The sequence below is a fragment of the Crocodylus porosus genome, unplaced genomic scaffold, assembly GCF_001723895.1.
Source record: "Crocodylus porosus isolate Cpor-Errol unplaced genomic scaffold, CroPor_comp1, whole genome shotgun sequence".
Classification (NCBI taxonomy): domain Eukaryota; kingdom Metazoa; phylum Chordata; order Crocodylia; family Crocodylidae; genus Crocodylus; species Crocodylus porosus.
This window is the reverse complement of record NW_017728947.1, coordinates 921,194-929,370: the sequence shown is the minus strand read 5'-3', so window position 1 is coordinate 929,370 and position 8,177 is coordinate 921,194.

The following is an 8,177-nucleotide window of genomic DNA, read 5'->3' as shown; positions in this document are numbered from 1 at the left end:
AACACACACACTGATGTTCCCCCTAAGGTTTAGCAATCCATGAGCAATCCTGGCTGGGAGTGCACAGGTATCTCAGTGTGTGCGCCCTTCCCCATTCCTGCAGCAGCCTGAGGCCAGGCTGGGGAGGGCGGTGAGTGGCCAGATGCCAAGCCAGTGGCAGCAAGAGGAGTGGTAGCACCCCCTTGCTACAGCACTTTGCATCCCCCCTAGGCCAACACCCAGAGGTCATAGCTCCCTACCCTCCCCCCACCCCCGTCAGTAAGCCACTGTGTGCACAGCATTACAAAATTATTGTGCAGCATGATTTCTTATTGTGCATGGCTGTGCACACACAGCTTAGAGGGAACACTGACTCGCACACACATTTTGAGAGATGATGGGAAGGTGACTCATGTCTCTATTTGGTTCTGATTGTTTGCTCACTTTTATTACTCTAGCCTACCTACCAACAGTTTCCACCAAATTTCCAAACTAACAAGCTGCAAAACACCATGAACCCAGTTAAGACAGACACAGAAACAAACCCGAAGTGAACTCCCATGGAACCATGGCTGGCAAAAAGCTACTCTTAAGAGGTGTCTACACATGCTTACTTAATGCACATTTGCCTAATGTGCAGTAAGGCAATTTAGGCACGCTTCTACACATGTGTGTACTAAAGTGCATTAAAGCAGTGTGCAGACCAACTTGGGACTCAAGTTAGTCCCAAGTCAGTCAACATACACAGCGTTAATGTGTCTTAACACATCTACACAGGCGTTAAGGTGCTTTAGCTATTCGTGCATAAATCTGATACCTGCATTTGCAGGAATTAAATTTAGGTGCGAATAACCTAAAATCACCATTTTTAAGGCGTGTTAAGGGTGTGCGCTTGTAGACCTGCATTTTTAATGCACCTTAAAAATGGCTAATGCGCCTTAAATCGGCACGTGTAGACGTGCCCTTAATGTATTAGAGTCAGACGTGTAGAAGGTTCCTGCGAACCTACAGTTACATGGAACACACAGAGTTTGGAATATGATGAAAACAAGCAGTGGCTTCACCTCTCACCTTTGAGCATTCATATGCAGATGTACGTGGCATACAAGCCTAGCACAGAGAAGGTAGGCATGAACATATGTACCTAAGGTATCAGACAAGTGCAAAACTATATCAAGGGGGCTAGAAAGTAAGAAGATAATGCACTTAAATTACCTGGCTGTTTTGCTTGTCTGCTATGCTAGTGGATAATAGATTTCCATGGCTTTCTCTGTGGTACTAAAGCAACAGAGGACATCTACAAACACCTGGCACTATAGCAACCTTAAACACAGACATTTTATTTTAGATGGCACTTGAGTTAAACACCTAAAAAAGAAACAGAGCTTTCACATACAACATGTTCAGGACTCAAACTTAAGTAGCATCTTAGGGCATGGGGTAAGCTGGCACAGGTTAGCTTTCACTTACCATGGGATAAGTGGGTACACACAGGCAGGTCCAGTGATGCAAAACGCTGACCTTGTTTACCTCAATGTAAGTTGCTTTTGACCTTTGTAATGAATGAAGAGCACTTGCTCTGAGAACATCAACCTTCCTGTGCAATGAGTTTAATATTTCCTACAGAACAGGCAGAATCAAGCATGGACCACACATATAAATCATACATGGGGACATCACAGAACTTTAGTCTTTAGAGAAGGTCCTTGAGTGGGCATCATAATAGAAGCACTTTCAAGGAATGGTATTTGGAAAAATCTGAAGCCCAGCAAAAGAGAATATGCCCAAATGCCACAGACACATATATGCAATCAAGACTGTATTTTGATGGGAACGGTGTAGTAAGGAAACTGCCAGGCACCTTTAAGATGAGTAGAGACAGGTCTCACACAGACTGAATTCTCACACAAGAATAGCATTTAAAAATTGCTGTCTATTTTCAGCAGAAATTCTGTGTGGCTAAGCACAATTTTAATTGTGCTTAACCTGTGCCTTGACAGTCAGGCAATTCAGGCACCAGAATCCAAGATCTTTATATACAGTACCTTGTGGGGACTGTACGAGCAACACAGGTCCCTCCCAAAGTATCAGTGGTGCTGGGGTCAGATTCATTTCAGCTAGCTGCAACTCCTTCTCCCTCTGGCTGAAGAGTTCTCTTGCCTGGTCTCGCACAGATTGATCATTGAGCTCCGATTCATGATTTCAGGCTTCAGCCATGGAATGCAGTCACAGAAAACCCAGACCTATTTTTATCCTTGACCAGCCACAGGTTTTTGTTCTATAAAGATTTTGAAAGATAAAGCTTTTCCCTAAGAGCATGCACACACACACCCCCTAACTATGGATCTATGGTTTCCTGGCATTTACTGTGGCTTTTATGCTGCACAGTTGCTATTAACAGGAAAAAGCAGTTCACACCCCAGCATTATTGTCAGCTCTCAGAAGTCAAACATTTGATCCCAGTTGTCAAAATTAGAAATTCCTCAGCTATGCTTCACTTCAGGAGATAAGATTAACTTGCAGTAGGGACTGCCTTATACTGTTTGTCTTGTACATCACCAAGCACATGGTCTGCATTTTCCAAATATGTACTAACAACTATGGCTGACTGTCAGATTCTAGTCTCAGATGAAAGCACTACATGTCTTAGCTCTGTTCTTAAAGAAAACCCAGCCATGAGGCACACATGAATCCAATAAAAATGAGAGGAGAACCAGGAATTCACCAGTCTTTTCATGTGGAAAGTTACTGACTATACTGGACTGTCCCAAATGATCAGTATCCACCCCCTTCAGACCTGGATTTTACAAGGGCATAAAGATTTCCCTGACCATTTCTAAGAGTATATTTTGGTAGCGAGTATAACCTGCATGACTGTAAATAGATACTAAAAATAAAAATAAAATACCTTGGCTGGAGAGGGAAATACAGCAGAGAGGAAAGCTAATAACTAACTTATGGCAAACTTTACTATAATCAAACCAGTGCACGAGTACTTCAGCAAAAGATAGCATATGAACAGGCAAGTGCACAACTGGACACACACACATAGTGGGCCAAACTCACCACCAGGAGCCCAATAACTCAAAGGACATGATTTGCTCCTGTATAATTTTAGGCAATGGTAAATATCTGTAGGCATTTATGAGGAATGTACAGTTAAAATGTGTAAGATGAAATGCAAGCTTGTGAGATGTTTATCAGCAAAGGTCAATTATTATTAAATTAATACTAGTATTTTCTACTGTGGAAACATCTGGAGACCCCAGTAAGAGGTCAGACCTCAACTGTATTATGTGCAGGTTAGGAAAAAAACCCTTCTTAATGCTTTTAATAGGATGAAAGATTGGGGTGGATACAACCAGCAGAAAGCGGAAAGCAAAAGTTAATAGAGGGGCAATTGTGATTAGCGTTAATAAGCAGCTGTTACAAACCACCAGCTTTCCCCGTCAATTTTAAGTGCCACGACCCTAATGGGTCCCTTCAACAAGCAGCTGCAATGTGACCCACACTGTCCTGTTGTAAAGATATGGAAAGCTATCCCACAGCATTATAATGCAGCCTTAGCTCAACACAGGGAAATGGAAACTTTGCAAGACAATCCAGTTATGAAAAAGTAAAAGAATAATGCTTTGTCTCAAAGGGAAGCCCCTCTTGGCTCTTCAGCAGGTTATCTCAAGCACCAGATCAAATGAGTCTGCAGCTAAGAAAGATGTGTCCACTGTAAACAGGTCTACTGCAGAAATGCTATATGCCAGCACTGTGTGTTTCCAGAACGTTTTTAAGGAAGTACAGAGCTAGCATACAAGACAGCATGGCAGGTGGCACCTCAGGGAACGAATGCACCACAATCAAGCTTTGTTGCTGAGAACATGAGCCATACCTTAAGTAGACCCTGGACCTGACTTCAAGGACCTGGAGCTCAGAAAAACATGTTATATAAATAAAGGACCAATATGAGATAGCACTGTCCTGAAGCCTGAGCTGTTTTAACCTAGTGCTGTGGGAAATAAAGTGGAAGAAATGCTGTTACTGTAAATTTGTGTTTCCATGAGGGATGATTCCCCGTGAGCCCACTGCTGCTATTTCTGCAGTGAATGAGCTGACTCTCCAGAACTCACTCTAAATTGCAATGAACCCCCGGAAACCCAATGAGCTGCAGAACTCCAGAGGTCTATACATTTGGCTGACAAAAGACTTTACATGCCTAGCTTTACAATAACCTCCACCTCTCTATACTTTGTGTTAGAATGATTAAGCTCTTAGCATTCAACAACTACACAGGTTTTCTTGATGTCATAAACAGCATCTCTGATTATTGGCTTTTTACAACTAACATGAAGTTTTTTTAAAGACCATAAAACAAAACCAGTTCCTATCCTGCCGTTTATCTTTGGGGTTCTAAGATGTTAACACAGGGTACAGACAAAGGTGACATTTTTTGAGCGACCAGGCCCTTGAAAGTGCTCTGCAGCCATGTTATACCACAGCGCACAGCTGCAGAGCACTTTTTAAATAGCCAATCCTGTGAAAAAATAACCCTGGTTAAATCAGGTAGTACATTTAGGCACTCAAAAGGAGAGTGCCTTAGGTAACTTGTGTTTCCTCCAGGCTTAATTTTTCATGTGGGGGCTGGGCTGGGCTGGGTCTTCCCACCTCCCTGCCCGCCCCCCCAGGGGTGTCAGGAGGAAAGAGGGAACTTCCGGCTGCTGAATGGCCAGAGCTGGGGGGAAGATGATGGGGAACGGGGCCCTCATCTCATGCCCCCCAAGGTACCCTGGCTGGGGTACTGGGGGGGAGCCAGGTCGGGCCCCTGAGGCAAGGGGCTCCATTCCATGCCCTCGCCCCAGATCTGGGCTGCTGAATGGCCAGAGTTGGGGGGTGGGGGGGTGGAACAGAGCCCCCCCACCTCATGGGTCTGTCCAGGCCCCCACAATACTCCAGCTGGGGTAGCACAAGGCAAGGGGGCCCCACTTCCCACCCCTTTGCCTTCAGCTCTGGCCACTCAACAGCCCAGAGCTCTGTGCTGGCTGCTCCCAGCTGCCGAATGGCCAAACCTGAGTAGGGGAGGGAAATGGAGCTCCCTTGCCTTAGAGGCCTGACCTGGCTCCCCCCAATACCCCAGCTAGGGTAGCTGGGGGCCACAAGGCGAAAGGAACCTTTCCTGCCCCACCACCCTCACCGCTGGCCATTCAGCAGCTGGGAACTGCCTCCCCTTCCCTCCCCTGTCTTGCCGACAGCCCTTGAGTGGGGGAGCGGGCTAGGGAGAAGGTGGTTTGGCAGCGTCCTGGGAGGCTGCTGGAGTGCTCCCACCTGCTGGCCTGGGCCTGTGTAGGCTGGCTCCAGCTCCTCACCCCCTCATCACAACAGGTGAACATGTGTTGGGTCGCAGGGATGGGAACAGTCTAACTCACAGTGCTTTATGTACAGCAACATAAGTTAGAGCAGAACCCTAGTGTCTGTGGCCCTAACATCTGTCTGCACCCATAGAGTTCATGCCATCTGGTGGTATCTTACCCTTACAAGAATAGTGAGTTCAATAACATTCAGATGTTTGAAAACTTGGGAAGGGGGGCAGAGAGGAAGAGTTAAGGTACATATTCATGCAACTTAATTCTGCCCCTTCCCACCCAACTGCAGTTGGCTACAAATAATGAGTTTTATGCAAGCTCCTCACAGCTGCATTTATTGTGCTAGGTCTAGCTGTAATAAGTCGTGGAGTCATTAGCTGGGGAAGACAGACAGTGCTCTTTGTATAATGTGATGTGATCTGGAAAGGTCAATCCATGACTGTGATCAAAATAACAGTGTCTATATACCTTGACAGGCTCACTGTATCTTGTTTTGCTGATGTGTTGTGTCGTGTTGTGTCAGTAGCAGGGTAAAGAGATCTTCTTGACAGAGAATGAAAGCAGCTAGGTGGAAAATGTGGTTTCATGATGGGCAAATGGAAATATAATGTTAGATGGCCTTATGAACATAACGGTGAAGGGCCTGTGAGATGGGTTGGACAGACTTCTGTACACTTTGTTACAGTGCAGGGGTGCTCAAGAAACGTTGTCATCCAGCTCACGGGGCTTTCTATAAGTCCACAAACTTGGCAGTGGAACAGCAGTGGCAGCAATTGCCACTCCCCTGCTACCAAATTTCCTGACTCTTGGGGAACCCTGTAGGACATGCATCATGGTCCTGTGTGCTACATTGGGCATGCAGAGCCTGGCAGAGACAACACAAGCCAAATCCCAGCACGTGCTGGACTGGGTGGAGGCAGTCTGACCTGATGCTGATACACACTGGGCCTGGTGGAGGCAGTGCAGGGCCCAATCCTGATGAGGCAGCATGTGGGCTGATCCTGGCACCTGGGCCTAATCCAGCCCATTGAATGAAAAGGTAGAACACCACTGGTATAGTGGAATGGGGATTGTGGTTATGCTTTGAAAAGTTTGGAGTGTATAGTGTGATGAGGGTCAGTAAATGGAATCACAGGCATGGCCTAGACCCCATAATCAAAACAGTTTAATTACACAAGAGTTACAATGACTTGAAGCATGTGAGAGACAACTGGTGGGTCCTTCTCTTCCACCTCTCTCTTTCAGTGACTCTCACAACTTATTCCCTATCTTGCTACCCTTTCCTAATCACTCTCCCCTTCTCATCCCATTTAGCCAGTAATATTTCAGAAGGCTTTAACATGTAAAACATTGGTCCTTGTTGGATGGTGCCTGCTGCTGCCTCATACATGCAACTCAAGCAGCAGCTTGCTTACTGTATGGTTGCATGGTTCCTTGATTATGTAGCTTGAGCTATATACTGAGCCATGTGTCATGCCACATTATATGACCCACCCAGTTGGTCTCTCTTCTGTTTTTTTCTCCAGTCATGGTCTTGATCTACTTAGTCAGCCTCCTAAGCTTACCCCTTTCCACACCTCTATTAGTTCCTCCACCATCTCCATCATATAGAAAGGTGGCACATGCATTAAGTTTGTATGCATTTTTAAAAGGTTTAAATCTAAGTTACCTTTACCCATCTTGACCCCACACTAGCACGGCAGAGGGGGTTGGAAGAGTTTCTTGTACCACACTAAGGGAGCATGCTCTTCCTAGATACCAGCACATACACAGAAGGCAGGGAGTGGAACTTAGGCTTCCCAGAAGAGGAAGGCCTTCAGAGATCCTGGATATGATAGTTGTGGAGATGGTTCCTGCCTATCTATAGAGCTTCACTTTTGTTTGAATACCATATTCAATATGATATAGCCCTACAGCACTTCCCCTAATGAGCAGAGGCTGCTCTGCACTAACGGGGGGTAACCATTAAGCAACTCAAACCAGACCCTTGGAACCTGTCCACACCACATTTGTGGTGGGTCCCTAAGAGGAGGGACCTACCCACACAACCCCTATGCCCACATCTGCTGAAAAGTCCAGAGCCAGAAATCAGAATATAAGAATTGCCATTTACTAGGTCAGACCATAGGTCCGTCTTGCCCAGTATCCTGTGTCACAGTGGCAGGCAGTGGATGCTAAAAGAGAAAGTTCACAGGGTATGACCAGGGTTTTTTCTATTTTTCCTCTCTCACTTGCAGTTTCCAGCATTTAAGGTCTAGAAAGTTCAGATTCAGAAGCTGCTCCCCTAATTTCCATGCTCAATAGCTACTGATGTATCTTTCCTCCAAGAATTTGCCCCATCCCTTTCTGAATCTGGCCCAAATGTCAGCTTCCACAACATCTTATGGTAATGAGTTCCACACTTGAATTACAAACTGTGTGGGGGAAAAAACACCTTTCTTTTGTTTGTTTTAAATGTACTACCTACTAGTTTCATTTTATGACCCCTTAGGCCTTGTATTGTGAGAGGCAGTAAATAATAAATAAACAAACTTTCGCTTCCCCATTCAGTATTTTGTAAAGCCTTATCATGTCCCACCAAAGTGTCTCTTTTCTAAACTGAATAGAACTAGCCTCTTTAGTCTCTCCTCATATGAAAGCCCCTCCATACTGCTAATCATCCTTGTTGCCCTTCTCTGTGCCTTCTTCTAGGTCTTCAGCCAGTAGGGCTGCCCCACACTCAACACCATGCCCACTCTTGTGCTCTTGGTATGAAGCAGGCCAGAGAGCAGGTGTGAGAGCAGCCTCACAGGTTCTGGCACCGACGCACGTAGATGGACTGATTTGGGTGGGCTAGGTGTGTTCAGA